The following is a 22,847-nucleotide window of genomic DNA, read 5'->3' on the forward strand; positions in this document are numbered from 1 at the left end:
CATTAAACCATCAGTGGAACACACTCTCCTCACTTATGCAGTTCACCTGGTAACATGTCCCGTGTATATTAAACCATCAGGGGAAAGCAATCTCCTCACTTTTACTGTTCACCTGGTAACATGTCCCGTGTATATTAAATCATCAGGGGAACACACTCTCCTCACTTATACTGTTCACCTGATGACATGTCCCGGGTATATTAAACAATCAGGTGAACTCACTCTCCTCACTTATACTGTTCACCTGGTAACATGTCCCGTGCATGTTAAACCATTAAGGGAACACTCTCTCCTCACTTATACTGTTCACCTGGTGACATGTCCCGTCCGTATTTAACAATTAGGGGAACACACTCTCCTCACCTATACTGTTCACCTGTTGACATGTCCTTTGTGTATTAAACCATCAGGGGATCTCACTCTCCTCATTTACACTGTTCACCTGGTAAAAAGTCCCGTGCGTATTAAACCATCAGGGGAACACATTCTCCTCACTTATACTGTTCACCTGGTAACATGTCCCGTGTTTATTAAACAATCCGGGGAATACACTCACCTCACTTATACTGTTCACCTGTTGACATGTACTGTTTCTATTAAACCATCAGGGGGAACACACTCTCCTCACTTATACTGTTCACCTGGTTACATATCCCATGAATATTAAACCATCAGGGGAACACACTCTCCTCACTTCTGCTCTTCACCTGGTGACACGTCCCGTGCGTGTTTAACCATCAGGGGAACACACTCTCCTCACTTATACTGCTCACCTGGTAACATCTCCCGTGATTATTAACAATCAGGGGAACACACTCTCCTCACTTATACTGTTCGCCTGGGAACATGTCCCATGTATATTAAACAATCAGGGGAACACACTCTCCTCACTTATACTGTTCACCTGGTAACATATCCCGTCACTATTAAACAATCAGGGGAACACACTCTCCTCACTTATACTGTTCACTTGGTTTCATGTCCCGTGTGCATTAAACAATCAGGGGAACTCACTCTCTTCACTTATACTGTTCATCTGTTGACATGTCCTGTGTGTATTAAAGCATCAGCGGAACTCACTGTCCTCATTTATACTGTTCACTTGGTTTCATGTCCCGTGTGCATTAAACAATCAGGGGAACTCACTCTCTTCACTTATACTATTCACCTGTAGACATGTCCTGTGTGTATTAAACCATGAGGGGAACACACTCTCCTCACTTATACTGTTCACCTGGGGAAATGTTCTGTCAGTATTAAACCATCAGGGGAGCACACTCTCCTCACTTATATTGTTCACCTGGTAACAAATCCCATGTGTATTAAACCATCAGGGGAACACTCTCTCCTCACTTATGCTGTTCACCTGGGGAAATGTCCCGACAGTATTAAACCATCAGGGGAACACACTCTCCTCACTTATACTGTTCACCTGGTGACATGTCCCGTGGGTATTAAACCATCAGGGGAAGACACTCTCCTCCCTTTTCTGTTCACCTGGTAACATGTCCCGTGCGTATTAAACCATCAGGGGAACACAATCTCCTCCCTTAAACTGTTCACATGGTGACATGTCCCGTCAGTATTAAACAATCAGGGGAACACACTCTCCTCACTTATACTGTTTACCTGTTGACATGCCCTGTGTGTATTAAACCATCAGGGGAACACACTCTCCTCACTTAAACTGTTCACATGGTGACATGCCCCGTCAGTATTAAACAATCTGTGGAACACACTCTCCTCACTTATACTGTTTACCTGGTAACATGTCCCGTGGGTATTAAACAATCAGGGGAACACACTCTCTTCACTTATACTGTTCACCTGGTAACATGTCCCATGTATATTAAACCATTCAGGGGAACACACTCTCTTCACTTATACTGTTCACCTGGTATCGTGTCCCGTGTATATTAAACCTTCAGGGGAAAGCCTTCTCCTGACTTATACTGTTCACCCGGTAACATGTCCCGTGTATATTCTACCATCAGGGGAACACACTCTCCTCACCTATCCTGTTCACCTGGTAACATGTCCCGTGTATATTAAACCATCAGGGCAAAGCACTCTCCTCACTTATACTGTTCACCTGGGAACATGTCCCGTGTATATTAAACCATCAGGGGAACACACTCTCCTCACATATAATGTTCTTCTGGTAACATGTCCCGTCAGTATTAAACCATCTGTGGAACACACTCTCCTCACTTACACTGTTCACCTGGTAACATGACCTGTGAATTTTAAACCATCAGGGGAACACACTCTCCTCACTTATACTGTTTACATGGTAACATGTCACATGTATATTAAACAATCAGGGGAACACGCTCTCTTCACTTCTACTGTTCAACTGGTAACATGTCCCATGTATATTAAACCATCAGGGGAACACACTCAACTCACTTCTACTCTTCACCTGGTGACACGTCCCGTGCGTGTTAAACCATCAGGAGAAAACACTCTCCTCCCTTAAACTGTTCACATGGTAAGATTTCCAGTCAGTGTTAAACAATCAGGGGAACACACTCTCTTCACTTATACTGTTCACCTGGTTACAAGTCCCGTGCGTGTTAAACAATCAGGGGAACACTCTCTCCTCACTTATACTGTTCACCTGGTAACATGTCCCGTGTATATTAGACCATCAGGGGAACACACTCTCCTGACTTCTACTCTTCACCTGGTGACACGTCCCGTGCGTGTTAAACCATCACGGGAACACACTCTGCTCACTTATACTGCTCACCTGGTAACATGTCCCGTGTATATTAAATCATCAGGGGAACACATTCTCTTCACTTATAATGTTCACCTGGTATCATGTCCCGTGTATATTAAACCATCAGGGGAACACATTCTCCTCACTTATGCTGTTCACCTGGTATCATGTCCTGTGTATATTAAACCATCAGGGAAACACACTCTCCTCACTTATACTGTTCACCTGGTAACATGTAATGTGCGTGTTAAACAATCAAGGGAACACACTCTCCTCACTTATACTGTTCACCTGGTAACATGTCCCGTGCGTATTAAACAATCGGGGGAACACACTCACCTCACTTATACTGTTCACTTGGTTACATGTCCCGTGTGTATTAAACAATCAGGGGAACTCACTCTCTTCACTTATACTGTTCACCTGGGGAAATGTCCCGTCAGTATTAAACCTTCAGGGGAACACTCTCTCCTCTCTTATACTGTTCACCTGTTGACATGTCCCGTGCGTGTTAAACCATCAGGTGAACACACTCTCCTCACTTATACTGTTCAGCTGGTAACATGTCCCGTGAGTATTAAACAATCAGGGGAACACACTCTCCTCACTTATACTGTTCACCTGGTAACATGTCCCGTGTGTATTAAACAATCAGGGGAACACACTCTCCTCACTTATACTGTTCACCTGGTAACATGTCCCGAGCGTGTTAAACCTTAAGGGAACACACTCTCCTCACTTATACTGTTCAGCTGGTAACATGTCCCGTGAATATTAATCCATCAGGGGAAAGCACTCCCCTCACTTATACTGTTCTCCTGGTAACATATCCCGTGTATATGAAACCATCAGGGGAACACACTCTCCTTACCTATACTGTTTGCCTGTTGACATGCCCTGTGTGTATTAAACCATCAGGGGAACACACTCTCCTCACTTAAACTGTTCACATGGCGACATGCCCCGTCAGTATTAAACAATCTGGGGAACACACTCTCCTCACTTATACTGTTTACCTGGTAACATGTCCCGTGGGTATTAAACAATCAGGGGAACACACTCTCTTCACTTATACTGTTCACCTGGGAACATGTCCCATGTATATTAAACCATCAGGGGAACACACTCTACTCACTTCTACTCTTCACCTGGTGACACGTCCCGTGCGTGTTGAACCATCAGGGGAAAACACTCTCCTCCCTTAAACTGTTCACATGGTAAGATTTCCAGTCAGTGTTAAACAATCAGGGGAACACACTCTCTTCACTTATACTGTTCACCTGGTTACAAGTCCCGTGCGTGTTAACCAATCAGGGGAACACTCTCTCCTCACTTATACTGTTCACCTGGTAACATGTCCCGTGTATATTAGACCATCAGGGGAACACACTCTCCTCACTTCTACTCTTCACCTGGTGACACGTCCCGTGCGTGTTGAACCATCACGGGAACACACTCTGCTCACTTATACTGCTCACCTGGTAACATGTCCGGTGTATATTAAATCATCAGGGGAACACATTCTCTTCACTTATAATGTTCACCTGGTATCATGTCCAGTGTATATTAAACCATCAGGGGAACACATTCTACTCACTTATGCTCTTCACCTGGTATCATGTCCCATGTATTTTAACCATCAGGGAAACACACTCTCCTCACTTATACTGTTCACCTGGTAACATGTCCCGTGCGTGTTAAACAATCAAGGGAACTCTCTCTCCTCACTGAGACTGTTCACCTGGTAACATGTCCCGTGCGTATTAAACAATCGGGGGAACACACTCACCTCACTTATACTGTTCACTTGGTTACATGTCCCGAGTGTATTAAACAATCAGGGGAACTCACTGTCTTCACTTATACTGTTCACCTGGGGAAATGTCCCGTCAGTATTAAACCATCAGGGGAACACACTCTCCTCACTAATACTGTTCACCTGGTAACATGTCCCGTGCGTGTTAAACCTTCAGGGGAACACACTCTCCTCACTTATGCTGTTCAGCTGGTAACATGTCCCGTGAATATTAAACCATCAGGGGAAAGCACTCCCCTCACTTATACTGTTCTCCTGGTAACATGTCCCGTGTATATGAAACCATCAGGGGAACACACTCTCCTCACTTATACTGTTCACCTTGTAATATACCCTGTGTATATTAAACCATCAGGGGAACACACTCTCCTCACTTATACTGTTCAACTGGTAACATGTCCCGTGTGTATTAAACAATCAAGGGAACACACTCTCCTCAATTATACTGTTTGCCTGTTGACATGCCCTGTGTGTATTAAACCATCAGGGGAACACACTCTCCTCACTTAAACTGTTCACATGGCGACATGCCCCGTCAGTATTAAACAATCTGGGGAACACACTCTCCTCACTTATACTGTTTACCTGGTAACATGTCCCGTGGGTATTAAACAATCAGGGGAACACACTCTCTTCACTTATACTGTTCACCTGGTAACATGTCCCATGTATATTAAACCATCAGGGGAACACACTCTACTCACTTCTACTCTTCACCTGGTGACACGTCCCGTGCGTGTTGAACCATCAGGGGAACACACTCTCCTCACTTAAACTGTTCACATGGCGACATGTCCCGTGTGTATTAAACAATCAGGGGAACACACTCTCCTCACTTATACTGTTCACCTGGTAATATACCCTGTGTATATTAAACCATCAGGGGAACACACTCTCCTCACTTATACTGTTCACCTGGGAACATGTCTCGTGTATATTAAACCATCAGGGGAACACACTCTCCTCACTTATCCTGTTCAACTGGTAACATGTCCCGTGTATATGAAACCATCAGGGGAACACACTCTCCTCACTTATACTGTTCACCTGGTAACATGTCCCGTGTGCATTAAACAATCAGGGGAACACACTCTCCTCACTTATACTGTTCACCTGATAACATGTCCCGTGTGTATTAAACCATAAGGGGAACACACTCTCCTCACTTATACTGTTCACCTGGTAATATACCCTGTGTATATTAAACCATCAGGGGAACACACTCTCCTCACTTATACTGTTCACCTGTGAACATGTCTCGTGTATATTAAACCATCAGGGGAACACACTCTCCTCACTTATGCTGTTCACCTGGTAACATTTACCGTGTATATTAAACCATCAGGGGAACACACTCTCCTCAATTATACATTTCACTTGGTGACATGTCCCGTGTGTATTGAACAATCAGGGGAACACACTCTCCTCACTTATACTGTTCACCTGCTGACATGTCCCGTGTGTATTAAACCATAACGGGAACACACTCTCCTCACTTCTTCTGTTCACCTGGTTATATACCCTGTGTATATTAAACCATCAGTGGAACACCCTCTCCTCAATTATACTGTTCACCTGGCAACATGTCCCGCGAGTATTAAACAATCAGGGAAACACACTCTCCTCACTTATACTGTTCACCCGGTGACATGTCCCGTCAGTATTAAACAATCAGGGGAACTCACTCTCCTCACTTATACTGTTCACCTGGTAACATGTCCCGTGCGTGTTAAACCATCAGGGGAACACACTCTCCTCACTTATACTGTTCACCTGGCAACATGTCCCGTGAGTATTAAACAATCAGGGGAACACACTCTCCTCACTTATACTGTTCACCTGGTGACATGTCCCGTCAGTACTAAACAATCAGGGGAACTCACTCTCCTCACTTATACTGTTCACCTGGTAACATGTCCCGTGCGTGTTAAACCATCAGGGGAACACACTCTCCTCACTTATACTGTTCACCTGGCAACATGTCCCGTGGGTATTAAACCATCAGCGGAACACACTCTACTCACTTATACTGTTCACCTGGTAACATGTCCTGTGTGTATTAAACCATCAGGGGAAGACACTCTCCGCACTTATACTGTTCACCTGGTAACATGTCCCGTGTATATTAAACCATCTGGGGAAAGCACTCTCCTCACTTATACTGTTCACCTGGTAACATGTCCCGTGTATATTAAACCATCAGGGGAATACACTCTCCTCACTTATACTGATCACCTGGTGACATGTCCCGGGTATATTAAAACATCAGGGGAACTCACTCTCCTCACTTATACTGTTCACCTGGTATCATGTCCTGTGTATATTAAAGCAACAGGGGAACACAGTCTCCTCACTTATACTGTTCACCTGGTAACATGTCCCGTGCGTGTTAAACCATCAGGGGAACACACTCTCCTCACTAATACTGTTCATCTGGTAACATGTCCCGTGCGTGTTAAACCATCAGGGGAACACACTCTCCTCACTTATACTGTTCACCTGGTGACATGTCCCTTGCGTACTAAACAATCAGGGTAACAATCTCTCCTCACTTATACTATTCACCTGGTTCAATGTCCCGTGTATGCTAAACGATCAGGGGAACACACTCTCCTCATTTATACTGTTCACCTGGAAACATGTCCCGTGTATATTAAACCATCAGGGGAAAGCACTCTCCTCACTTGTACTGTTCACCTGGGAACATGTCCCGTGTATATTAAACCATCAGGGGAACACACTCTCCTCACTTATGCAGTTCACCTGGTAACATGTCCTGTGTATATTAAACCTTCAGGGGAACACACTCTCCTCACTTATACTGTTCACCAGGTAACATATCCCGTGCGTGTTAAACCATCAGGGGAACACACTCTCCGCACTTATACTGTTCAGCTGGTAACATGTCCCGTGGGTATTAAACAATCAGGGGAACACACTCTCCTCACTTATACTGTTCACCTGGTAATATGTCCTGTGTGCATTAAACAATCAGGGGAATACACTCCCCTCACTTATACTGTTCACCTGGTAACATGTCCCGTTTATATTAAACCATCAGGGGAACACACTCTCCTCACTTATACTGTTCACCTGCTAACATGTCCCGTGTGCATTAAACAATCAGGGGAACACACTCTCCTCACTTATACTGTTCACCTGGTAACATGTCCCGTGTGTATTAAACCATAAGGGGAACACACTCTCCTCACTTATACTGTTCACCTGGTAATATGCCCTGTGTATATTAAACAATCAGGGGAACACACTCTCCTCACTTATACTGTTCACCTGATAACATGTCCCGTGTGTATTAAACCATAAGGGGAACACACTCTCCTCACTTATACTGTTCACCTGATAACATGTCCTGTGTATATTAAACCATCAGGGGAACACTCTCTCCTCACTTATACTGTTCACCTGGGAACATATCCCGTGTATATTAAACCATCAGGGGAACGCACTCTCCTCACTTATACGGTTCACCTGGTAACATGTCTCCTGTATATTAAACCATCAGGGGAACACATTCTCCTCACTTATACTGTTCACCTGCTGACATGTCCCGTGTATATTAAAACATCAGGGGAATACAGTCTCCTCACTTATACTGTTCACCTGGTAACATGTCCCGTGTATATTAAACCATCAGGGGAACACACTCTCCTCACTTATACTGTTCACCTGGTAATATGTCCCGTGTATATTAAACCATCAGGTGAACACACTCTCCTCACTTATACTGTTCGCCTGGTAACGTGTCCCGTGTATATTTAACAATCAGGGGAACACACTCTGCTCACCTATACTGTTCACCTGATAACATGTCCCGTGTATATTAAACCATCAGGGGAACACATAATCCTCACTTATACTGTTCACCTGCTAACATGTCCCGTGTATATTAAACCATCAGGGGAATACAGTCTCCTCACTTATACTGTTCACCTGGTAACATGTCCCGTGAATATTAAACCATCAGCGGAACACACTCGCCTCACTTCTACTGTTCACCTAGTAACATGTCCCGTGTATCTTAAACCATCAGGGGAAAGCACTCTCCTCACTTATACTGTTCACCTGGTGTCATGTCCCGGGTATATTAAAAAATCAGGGGAACTCACTCTCCTCACTTAAACTGTTCACCTGGTATCATGTCCCGTGTATACTAAAGGATCAGGGGAACACACTCTCCTCATTTATACTGTTCACCTGGTAACATGTCCCGTGCGTATTAAACCATAAGGGGAACACACTCTCCTCACTTATACTGTTCACCTGGTAATATGCCCTGTGTATATTAAACAATCAGGGGAACACACTCTCCTCACTTATACTGTTCACCTGATAACATGTCCCGTGTGTATTAAACCATAAATGGGAACACACTCTCCTCACTTATACTGTTCACCTGATAACATGTCCTGTGTATATTAAACCATCAGGGGAACACTCTCTCCTCACTTATACTGTTCACCTGGGAACATATCCCGTGTATATTAAACCATCAGGTGAACACACTCTCCTCACTTATACGGTTCACCTGGTAACATGTCTCCTGTATATTAAACCATCAGGGGAACACACTCTCCTCACTTATACTGTTCACCTGGTAACATGTCCCGTGTATATTAAACCATCAGCGGAACACACTCTTTTCACTTATACTGTTCACCTGGTAACATGTCCCGTGTATATTAATCAATCTGGGGAAAGCACTCTCCTCACTTATACTGTTCACCTGGTAACATGTCCCGTGTATATTAAACCATCAGGGGAATACACTCTCCTCACTTATACTGATCACCTGGTGACATGTCCCGGGGTGATTAAAAAATCAGGGGAACTCACTCTCCTCACTTATACTGTTCACCTGGTATCATGTCCTGTGTATATTAAACCAACAGGGGAACACAGTCTCCTCACTTATACTGTTCACCTGGTAACATGTCCCGTGCGTGTTAAACAATCAGGGGAACACACTCTCCTCACTAATACTGTTCATCTGGTAACATGTCCCGTGCGTGTTAAACCATCAGGGGAACACACTCTCCTCACTTATACTGTTCACGTGGTTACATGTCCCTTGCGTACTAAAGAGTCAGGGTAACAATCTCTCCTCACTTATACTATTCACCTGGTTCAATGTCCCGTGTATGCTAAACGATCAGGGGAACACACTCTCCTCATTTATACTGTTCACCTGGAAACATGTCCCGTGTATATTAAACCATCAGGGGAAAGCACTCTCCTCACTTGTACTGTTCACCTGGGAACATGTCCCGTGTATATTAAACCATCAGGGGAACACACTCTCCTCACTTATGCAGTTCACCTGGTAACATGTCCTGTGTATATTAAACCTTCAGGGGAACACACTCTCCTCACTTATACTGTTCACCAGGTAACATGTCCCGTGCGTGTTAAACCATCAGGGGAACACACTCTCCGCACTTATACTGTTCAGCTGGTAACATGTCCCGTGGGTATTAAACAATCAGGGGAACACACTCTCCTCACTTATACTGTTCACCTGGTAATATGTCCTGTGTGCATTAAACAATCAGGGGAATACACTCCCTCAATTATACTGTTCACCTGGTAACATGTCCCGTTTATGTTAAACCATCAGGGGAACACACTCTCCTCACTTATACTGTTCACCTGCTAACATGTCCCGTGTGCATTAAACAATCAGGGGAACACACTCTCCTCACTTATACTGTTCACCTGGTAACATGTCCCGTGTGTATTAAACCATAAGGGGAACACACTCTCCTCACTTCTACTGTTCACCTGGTAATATGCCCTGTGTATATTAAACAATCAGGGGAACACACTCTCCTCACTTATACTGTTCACCTGGTAACATGTCCCGTGTGTATTAAACCATAAGGGGAACACACTCTCCTCACTTATACTGTTCACCTGGTAATATGCCCTGTGTATATTAAACAATCAGGGGAACACACTCTCCTCACTTATACTGTTCACCTGATAACATGTCCCGTGTGTATTAAACCATAAGGGGAACACACTCTCCTCACTTATACTGTTCACCTGATAACATGTCCTGTTTATATTAAACCATCAGGGGAACACTCTCTCCTCACTTATACTGTTCACCTGGGAACATATCCCGTGTATATTAAACCATCAGGGGAACGCACTCTCCTCACTTATACGGTTCACCTGGTAACATGTCTCCTGTATATTAAACCATCAGGGGAACACATTCTCCTCACTTATACTGTTCACCTGCTAACATGTCCCGTGTATATTAAAACATCATGGGAATACAGTCTCCTCACTTATACTGTTCACCTGGTAACATGTCCCGTGTATATTAAACCATCAGGGGAACACACTCTCCTCACTTATACTGTTCACCTGGTAACATGTCCCGTGTATATTAAACCATCAGGGGAACACACTCTCCTCACTTATACTGTTCGCCTGGTAACGTGTCCCGTGTATATTTAACAATCAGGGGAACACACTCTGCTCACCTATACTGTTCACCTGATAACATGTCCCGTGTATATTAAACCATCAGGGGAACACATAATCCTCACTTATACTGTTCACCTGCTAACATGTCACGTGTATATTAAACCATCAGGGGAATACAGTCTCCTCACTTATACTGTTCACCTGGTAACATGTCACGTGAATATTAAACCATTAGCGGAACACACTCGCCTCACTTCTACTGTTCACCTAGTAACATGTCCCGTGTATCTTAAACCATCAGGGGAAAGCACTCTCCTCACTTATACTGTTCACCTGGTGTCATGTCCCGGGTATATTAAAAAATCAGGGGAACTCACTCTCCTCACTTAAACTGTTCACCTGGTATCATGTCCCGTGTATACTAAAGGAACAGGGGAACACACTCTCCTCATTTATACTGTTCACCTGGTAAGATGTCCCGTGTGTATTAAACCATAAGGGGAACACACTCTACTCACTTATACTGTTCACCTGGTAATATGCCCTGTGTATATTAAACAATCAGGGGAACACACTCTCCTCACTTATACTGTTCACCTGATAACATGTCCCGTGTGTATTAAACCATAAGGGGAACACACTCTCCTCACTTATACTGTTCACCTGATAACATGTCCCGTGTATATTAAACCATCAGGGGAACACTCTCTCCTCACTTATACTGTTCACCTGGGAACATATCCCGTGTATATTAAACCATCAGGGGAACACACTCTCCTCACTTATACGGTTCACCTGGTAACATGTCTCCTGTATATTAAACCATCAGAGGAACACACTCTCCTCACTTATACTGTTCACCTGGTAACATGTCCCGTGTATATTAAACCATCAGCGGAACACACTCTCCTCACTTATACTGTTCACCTGGTAACATGTCCCGTGTATATTAAACAATCTGGGGAAAGCACTCTCCTCACTTATACTGTTCACCTGGTAACATGTCCCGTGTATATTAAACCATCAGGGGAATACACTCTCCTCACTTATACTGATCACCTGGTGACATGTCCCGGGTATATTAAAAAATCAGGGGAACTCACTCTCCTCACTTATACTGTTCACCTGGTATCATGTCCTGTGTATATTAAACCAACAGGGGAACACAGTCTCCTCACTTATACTGTTCACCTGGTAACATGTCCCGTGCGTGTTAAACAATCAGGGGAACACACTCTCCTCACTAATACTGTTCATCTGGTAACATGTCCCGTGCGTGTTAAACCATCAGGGGAACACACTCTCCTCACTTATACTGTTCACCTGGTGACATGTCCCTTGCGTACTAAACAATCAGGGTAACAATCTCTACTCACTTATACTATTCACCTGGTTCAATGTCCCGTGTATGCTAAACGATCAGGGGAACACACTCTCCTCATTTATACTGTTCACCTGGAAACATGTCCCGTGTATATTAAACCATCAGGGGAAAGAACTCTCCTCACTTGTACTGTTCACCTGGGAACATGTCCCGTGTATATTAAACCATCAGGGGAACACACTCTCCTCACTTATGCAGTTCACCTGGTAACATGTCCTGTGTATATTAAACCTTCAGGGGAACACACTCTCCTCACTTATACTGTTCACCAGGTAACATGTCCCGTGCGTGTTAAACCATCAGGGGAACACACTCTCCGCACTTATACTGTTCAGCTGGTAACATGTCCCTTGGGTATTAAACAATCAGGGGAACACACTCTCCTCACTTATACTGTTCACCTGGTAATATGTCCTGTGTGCATTAAACAATCAGGGGAATACACTCCCCTCACTTATACTGTTCACCTGGTAACATGTCCCGTTTATATTAAACCATCAGGGGAACACACTCTCCTCACTTATACTGTTCACCTGCTAACATGTCCCGTGTGCATTAAACAATCAGGGGAACACACTCTCCTCACTTATACTGTTCACCTGGTAACATGTCCCGTGTGTATTAAACCATAAGGGGAACACACTCTCCTCACTTATACTGTTCACCTGGTAATATGCCCTGTGTATATTAAACAATCAGGGGAACACACTCTCCTCACTTATACTGTTCACCTGATAACATGTCCCGTGTGTATTAAACCATAAGGGGAACACACTCTCCTCACTTATACTGTTCACCTGATAACATGTCCTGTGAATATTAAAACATCAGGGGAACACTCTCTCCTCACTTATACTGTTCACCTGGGAACATATCCCGTGTATATTAAACCATCAGGGGAACGCACTCTCCTCACTTATACGGTTCACCTGGTAACATGTCTCCTGTATATTAAACCATCAGGGGAACACATTCTCCTCACTTATACTGTTCACCTGCTAACATGTCCCGTGTATATTAAAACATCAGGGGAATACAGTCTCCTCACTTATACTGTTCACCTGGAAACATGTCCCGTGTATATTAAACCATCAGGGGAACACACTCTCCTCTCTTATACTGTTCACCTGGTAACATGTCCCGTGTATATTAAACCATCAGGGGAACACACTCTCCTCACTTATACTGTTCGCCTGGTAACGTGTCCGTGTATATTTAACAATCAGGGGAACACACTCTGCTCACCTATACTGTTCACCTGATAACATGTCCCGTGTATATTAAACCATCAGGGGAACACATAATCCTCACTTATACTGTTCACCTGCTAACATGTCCCGTGTATATTAAACCATCAGGGGAATACAGTCTCCTCACTTGTACTGTTCACCTGGTAACATGTCCCGTGAATATTAAACCATCAGCGGAACACACTCGCCTCACTTCTACTGTTCACCTAGTAACATGTCCCGTGTATCTTAAACCATCAGGGGAAAGCACTCTCCTCACTTATACTGTTCACCTGGTGTCATGTCCCGGGTATATTAAAAAATCAAGGGAACTCACTCTCCTCACTTAAACTGTTCACCTGGTATCATGTCCCGTGTATACTAAAGGATCAGGGGAACACACTCTCCTCATTTATACTGTTCATCTGGTAACATGTCCCGTGTGTATTAAACCATAAGGGGAACACACTCTCCTCACTTATACTGTTCACCTGGTAATATGCCCTGTGTATATTAAACAATCAGGGGAACACACTCTCCTCACTTATACTGTTCACCTGATAACATGTCCCGTGTGTATTAAACCATAAGGGGAACACACTCTCCTCACTTATACTGTTCACCTGATAACATGTCCCGTGTATATTAAACCATCAGGGGAACACTCTCTCCTCACTTATACTGTTCACCTGGGAACATATCCCGTGTATATTAAACCATCAGGGGAACACAATCTCCTCACTTATACGGTTCACCTGGTAACATGTCTCCTGTATATTAAACCATCAGAGGAACACACTCTCCTCACTTATACTGTTCACCTGGTAACATGTCCCGTGTATATTAAACCATCAGCGGAACACACTCTCCTCACTTATACTGTTCACCTGGTAACATGTCCCGTGTATATTAAACAATCTGGGGAAAGCACTCTCCTCACTTATACTGTTCACCTGGTAACATGTCCCGTGTATATTAAACCATCAGGGGAATACACTCTCCTCACTTATACTGATCACCTGGTGACATGTCCCGGGTATATTAAAAAATCAGGGGAACTCACTCTCCTCACTTATACTGTTCACCTGGCATCATGTCCTGTGTATATTAAACCAACAGGGGAACACAGTCTCCTCACTTATACTGTTCACCTGGTAACATGTCCCGTGCGTGTTAAACAATCAGGGGAACACACTCTCCTCACTAATACTGTTCATCTGGTAACATGTCCCGTGCGTGTTAAACCATCAGGGGAACACACTCTCCTCACTTATACTGTTCACCTGGTGACATGTCCCTTGCGTACTAAACAATCAGGGTAACAATCTCTCCTCACTTATACTATTCACCTGGTTCAATGTCCCGTGTATGCTAAACGATCAGGGGAACACACTCTCCTCATTTATACTGTTCACCTGGAAACATGTCCCGTGTATATTAAACCATCAGGGGAAAGCACTCTCCTGACTTGTACTGTTCACCTGGGAACATGTCCCGTGTATATTAAACCATCAGGGGAACACACTCTCCTCACTTATGCAGTTCACCTGGTAACATGTCCTGTGTATATTAAACCTTCAGGGGAACACACTCTCCTCACTTATACTGTTCACCAGGTAACATGTCCCGTGCGTGTTAAACCATCAGGGGAACACACTCTCCGCACTTATACTGTTCAGCTGGTAACATGTCCCTTGGGTATTAAACAATCAGGGGAACACACTCTCCTCACTTATACTGTTCACCTGGTAATATGTCCTGTGTGCATTAAACAATCAGGGGAATACACTCCCCTCACTTATACTGTTCACCTGGTAACATGTCCCGTTTATATTAAACCATCAGGGGAACACACTCTCCTCACTTATACTGTTCACCTGCTAACATGTCCCGTGTGCATTAAACAATCAGGGGAACACACTCTCCTCACTTATACTGTTCACCTGGTAACATGTCCCGTGTGTATTAAACCATAAGGGGAACACACTCTCCTCACTTATACTGTTCACCTGGTAATATGCCCTGTGTATATTAAACAATCAGGGGAACACACTCTCCTCACTTATACTGTTCACCTGATAACATGTCCCGTGTGTATTAAACCATAAGGGGAACACACTCTCCTCACTTATACTGTTCACCTGATAACATGTCCTGTGAATATTAAAACATCAGGGGAACACTCTCTCCTCACTTATACTGTTCACCTGGGAACATATCCCGTGTATATTAAACCATCAGGGGAACGCACTCTCCTCACTTATACGGTTCACCTGGTAACATGTCTCCTGTATATTAAACCATCAGGGGAACACATTCTCCTCACTTATACTGTTCACCTGCTAACATGTCCCGTGTATATTAAAACATCAGGGGAATACAGTCTCCTCACTTATACTGTTCACCTGGAAACATGTCCCGTGTATATTAAACCATCAGGGGAACACACTCTCCTCTCTTATACTGTTCACCTGGTAACATGTCCCGTGTATATTAAACCATCAGGGGAACACACTCTCCTCACTTATACTGTTCGCCTGGTAACGTGTCCCGTGTATATTTAACAATCAGGGGAACACACTCTGCTCACCTATACTGTTCACCTGATAACATGTCCCGTGTATATTAAACCATCAGGGGAACACATAATCCTCACTTATACTGTTCACCTGCTAACATGTCCCGTGTATATTAAACCATCAGGGGAACACACTCTCCTCTCTTATACTGTTCACCTGGTAACATGTCCCGTGTATATTAAACCATCAGGGGAACACACTCTCCTCACTTATACTGTTCGCCTGGTAACGTGTCCCGTGTATATTTAACAATCAGGGGAACACACTCTGCTCACCTATACTGTTCACCTGATAACATGTCCCGTGTATATTAAACCATCAGGGGAACACATAATCCTCACTTATACTGTTCACCTGCTAACATGTCCCGTGTATATTAAACCATCAGGGGAATACAGTCTCCTCACTTATACTGTTCACCTGGTAACATGTCCCGTGAATATTAAACCATCAGCGGAACACACTCGCCTCACTTCTACTGTTCACCTAGTAACATGTCCCGTGTATCTTAAACCATCAGGGGAAAGCACTCTCCTCACTTATACTGTTCACCTGGTGTCATGTCCCGGGTATATTAAAAAATCAAGGGAACTCACTCTCCTCACTTAAACTGTTCACCTGGTATCATGTCCCGTGTATACTAAAGGATCAGGGGAACACACTCTCCTCATTTATACTGTTCACCTGGTAACATGTCCCGTGTGTATTAAACCATAAGGGGAACACACTCTCCTCACTTATACTGTTCACCTGGTAATATGCCCTGTGTATATTAAACAATCAGGGGAACACACTCTCCTCACTTATACTGTTCACCTGATAACATGTCCCGTGTGTATTAAACCATAAGGGGAACACACTCTCCTCACTTATACTGTTCACCTGATAACATGTCCCGTGTATATTAAACCATCAGGGGAACACTCTCTCCTCACTTATACTGTTCACCTGGGAACATATCCCGTGTATATTAAACCATCAGGGGAACACACTCTCCTCACTTATACGGTTCACCTGGTAACATGTCTCCTGTATATTAAACCATCAGAGGAACACACTCTCCTCACTTATACTGTTCACCTGGTAACATGTCCCGTGTATATTAAACCATCAGCGGAACACACTCTCCTCACTTATACTATTCACCTGGTAACATGTCCCGTGTATATTAAACAATCTGGGGAAAGCACTCTCCTCACTTATACTGTTCACCTGGTAACATGTCCCGTGTATATTAAACCATCAGGGGAATACACTCTCCTCACTTATACTGATCACCTGGTGACATGTCCCGGGTATATTAAAAAATCAGGGGAACTCACTCTCCTCACTTATACTGTTCACCTGGTATCATGTCCTGTGTATATTAAACCAACAGGGGAACACAGTCTCCTCACTTATACTGTTCACCTGGTAACATGTCCCGTGCGTGTTAAACAATCAGGGGAACACACTCTCCTCACTAATACTGTTCATCTGGTAACATGTCCCGTGCGTGTTAAACCATCAGGGGAACACACTCTCCTCACTTATACTGTTCACCTGGTGACATGTCCCTTGCGTACTAAACAATCAGGGTAACAATCTCTCCTCACTTATACTATTCACCTGGTTCAATGTCCCGTGTATGCTAAACGATCAGGGGAACACACTCTCCTCATTTATACTGTTCACCTGGAAACATGTCCCGTGTATATTAAACCATCAGGGGAAAGCACTCTCCTGACTTGTACTGTTCACCTGGGAACATGTCCCGTGTATATTAAACCATCAGGGGAACACACTCTCCTCACTTATGCAGTTCACCTGGTAACATGTCCTGTGTATATTAAACCTTCAGGGGAACACACTCTCCTCACTTATACTGTTCACCAGGTAACATGTCCCGTGCGTGTTAAACCATCAGGGGAACACACTCTCCGCACTTATACTGTTCAGCTGGTAACATGTCCCTTGGGTATTAAACAATCAGGGGAACACACTCTCCTCACTTATACTGTTCACCTGGTAATATGTCCTGTGTGCATTAAACAATCAGGGGAATACACTCCCCTCACTTATACAGTTCACCTGGTAACATGTCCCGTTTATATTAAACCATCAGGGGAACACACTCTCCTCACTTATACTGTTCACCTGCTAACATGTCCCGTGTGCATTAAACAATCAGGGGAACACACTCTCCTCACTTATACTGTTCACCTGGTAACATGTCCCGTGTGTATTAAACCATAAGGGGAACACACTCTCCTCACTTATACTGTTCACCTGGTAATATGCCCTGTGTATATTAAACAATCAGGGGAACACACTCTCCTCACTTATACTGTTCACCTGATAACATGTCCCGTGTGTATTAAACCATAAGGGGAACACACTCTCCTCACTTATACTGTTCACCTGATAACATGTCCTGTGAATATTAAAACATCAGGGGAACACTCTCTCCTCACTTATACTGTTCACCTGGGAACATATCCCGTGTATATTAAACCATCAGGGGAACGCACTCTCCTCACTTATACGGTTCACCTGGTAACATGTCTCCTGTATATTAAACCATCAGGGGAACACATTCTCCTCACTTATACTGTTCACCTGCTAACATGTCCCGTGTATATTAAAACATCAGGGGAATACAGTCTCCTCACTTATACTGTTCACCTGGAAACATGTCCCGTGTATATTAAACCATCAGGGGAACACACTCTCCTCTCTTATACTGTTCACCTGGTAACATGTCCCGTGTATATTAAACCATCAGGGGAACACACTCTCCTCACTTATACTGTTCGCCTGGTAACGTGTCCCGTGTATATTTAACAATCAGGGGAACACACTCTGCTCACCTATACTGTTCACCTGATAACATGTCCCGTGTATATTAAACCATCAGGGGAACACATAATCCTCACTTATACTGTTCACCTGCTAACATGTCCCGTGTATATTAAACCATCAGGGGAATACAGTCTCCTCACTTATACTGTTCACCTGGTAACATGTCCCGTGAATATTAAACCATCAGCGGAACACACTCGCCTCACTTCTACTGTTCACCTAGTAACATGTCCCGTGTATCTTAAACCATCAGGGGAAAGCACTCTCCTCACTTATACTGTTCACCTGGTGTCATGTCCCGGGTATATTAAAAAATCAAGGGAACTCACTCTCCTCACTTAAACTGTTCACCTGGTATCATGTCCCGTGTATACTAAAGGATCAGGGGAACACACTCTCCTCATTTATACTGTTCACCTGGTAACATGTCCCGTGTGTATTAAACCATAAGGGGAACACACTCTCCTCACTTATACTGTTCACCTGGTAATATGCCCTGTGTATATTAAACAATCAGGGGAACACACTCTCCTCACTTATACTGTTCACCTGATAACATGTCCCGTGTGTATTAAACCATAAGGGGAACACACTCTCCTCACTTATACTGTTCACCTGATAACATGTCCCGTGTATATTAAACCATCAGGGGAACACTCTCTCCTCACTTATACTGTTCACCTGGGAACATATCCCGTGTATATTAAACCATCAGGGGAACACACTCTCCTCACTTATACGGTTCACCTGGTAACATGTCTCCTGTATATTAAACCATCAGAGGAACACACTCTCCTCACTTATACTGTTCACCTGGTAACATGTCCCGTGTATATTAAACCATCAGCGGAACACACTCTCCTCACTTATACTATTCACCTGGTAACATGTCCCGTGTATATTAAACAATCTGGGGAAAGCACTCTCCTCACTTATACTGTTCACCTGGTAACATGTCCCGTGTATATTAAACCATCAGGGGAATACACTCTCCTCACTTATACTGATCACCTGGTGACATGTCCCGGGTATATTAAAAAATCAGGGGAACTCACTCTCCTCACTTATACTGTTCACCTGGTATCATGTCCTGTGTATATTAAACCAACAGGGGAACACAGTCTCCTCACTTATACTGTTCACCTGGTAACATGTCCCGTGCGTGTTAAACAATCAGGGGAACACACTCTCCTCACTAATACTGTTCATCTGGTAACATGTCCCGTGCGTGTTAAACCATCAGGGGAACACACTCTCCTCACTTATACTGTTCACCTGGTGACATGTCCCTTGCGTACTAAACAATCAGGGTAACAATCTCTCCTCACTTATACTATTCACCTGGTTCAATGTCCCGTGTATGCTAAACGATCAGGGGAACACACTCTCCTCATTTATACTGTTCACCTGGAAACATGTCCCGTGTATATTAAACCATCAGGGGAAAGCACTCTCCTGACTTGTACTGTTCACCTGGGAACATGTCCCGTGTATATTAAACCATCAGGGGAACACACTCTCCTCACTTATGCAGTTCACCTGGTAACATGTCCTGTGTATATTAAACCTTCAGGGGAACACACTCTCCTCACTTATACTGTTCACCAGGTAACATGTCCCGTGCGTGTTAAACCATCAGGGGAACACACTCTCCGCACTTATACTGTTCAGCTGGTAACATGTCCCTTGGGTATTAAACAATCAGGGGAACACACTCTCCTCACTTATACTGTTCACCTGGTAATATGTCCTGTGTGCATTAAACAATCAGGGGAATACACTCCCCTCACTTATACAGTTCACCTGGTAACATGTCCCGTTTATATTAAACCATCAGGGGAACACACTCTCCTCACTTATACTGTTCACCTGCTAACATGTCCCGTGTGCATTAAACAATCAGGGGAACACACTCTCCTCACTTATACTGTTCACCTGGTAACATGTCCCGTGTGTATTAAACCATAAGGGGAACACACTCTCCTCACTTATACTGTTCACCTGGTAATATGCCCTGTGTATATTAAACAATCAGGGGAACACACTCTCCTCACTTATACTGTTCACCTGATAACATGTCCCGTGTGTATTAAACCATAAGGGGAACACACTCTCCTCACTTATACTGTTCACCTGATAACATGTCCTGTGAATATTAAAACATCAGGGGAACACTCTCTCCTCACTTATACTGTTCACCTGGGAACATATCCCGTGTATTTTAAACCATCAGGGGAACGCACTCTCCTCACTTATACGGTTCACCTGGTAACATGTCTCCTGTATATTAAACCATCAGGGGAACACATTCTCCTCACTTATACTGTTCACCTGCTAACATGTCCCGTGTATATTAAAACATCAGGGGAATACAGTCTCCTCACTTATACTGTTCACCTGGAAACATGTCCCGTGTATATTAAACCATCAGGGGAACACACTCTCCTCTCTTATACTGTTCACCTGGTAACATGTCCCGTGTATATTAAACCATCAGGGGAACACACTCTCCTCACTTATACTGTTCGCCTGGTAACGTGTCCCGTGTATATTTAACAATCAGGGGAACACACTCTGCTCACCTATACTGTTCACCTGATAACATGTCCCGTGTATATTAAACCATCAGGGGAACACATAATCCTCACTTATACTGTTCACCTGCTAACATGTCCCGTGTATATTAAACCATCAGGGGAATACAGTCTCCTCACTTATACTGTTCACCTGGTAACATGTCCCGTGAATATTAAACCATCAGCGGAACACACTCGCCTCACTTCTACTTTTAACCTAGTAACATGTCCCGTGTATCTTAAACCATCAGGGGAAAGCACTCTCCTCACTTATACTGTTCACCTGGTGTCATGTCCCGGGTATATTAAAAAATCAAGGGAACTCACTCTCCTCACTTAAACTGTTCACCTGGTATCATGTCCCGTGTATACTAAAGGATCAGGGGAACACACTCTCCTCATTTATTCTGTTCACCTGGTAACATGTCCCGTGTGTATTAAACCATAAGGGGAACACACTCTCCTCACTTATACTGTTCACCTGGTAATATGCACTGTGTATATTAAACAATCAGGGGAACACACTCTCCTCACTTATACTGTTCACCTGATAACATGTCCCGTGTGTATTAAACCATAAGGGGAACACACTCTCCTCACTTATACTGTTCACCTGATAACATGTCCTGTGTATATTAAACCATCATGGGAACACTCTCTCCTCACTTATACTGTTCACCTGGGAACATATCCCGTGTATATTAAACCATCAGGGGAACACACTCTCCTCACTTATACGGTTCACTTGGTAACATGTCTCCTGTATATTAAACCATCAGGGGAACACACTCTCCTCACTTATACTGTTCACCTGGTAACATGTCCCGTGTATATTAAACCATCAGCGGAACACACTCTCCTCACTCATAATGTTCACCTGGTGACATGTCCCCAGTGTATTAAACAATCAGGGGAACACACTCTCCTCACTTATACTGTTCACCTCGCAACATGTCCCGTGTGTATTAAACAATCAGGGGAACTCACTCTCCTCACTTTTAATGTTCACCTGGCGACATGTCCCGTGTGTATTAAACAATCAGGGGAACACACTCTCCTCAATTATACTTTTCACCTGGTAACATGTCCCGTGCGTGTTAAACCATCAGGGGAACACACTCTCCTCACATATACTGTTCACCGGGTAACATGTCCCGTGAGTATTAAACAATCAGGGGAACACACTCTCCTCACTTATACTGTTCACCTGGTAACATGTCCTGTGAAAATGAAACCATCAG

The sequence above is a fragment of the Heterodontus francisci genome, unplaced genomic scaffold, assembly GCF_036365525.1.
Source record: "Heterodontus francisci isolate sHetFra1 unplaced genomic scaffold, sHetFra1.hap1 HAP1_SCAFFOLD_183, whole genome shotgun sequence".
Lineage (NCBI taxonomy): Eukaryota > Metazoa > Chordata > Chondrichthyes > Heterodontiformes > Heterodontidae > Heterodontus > Heterodontus francisci.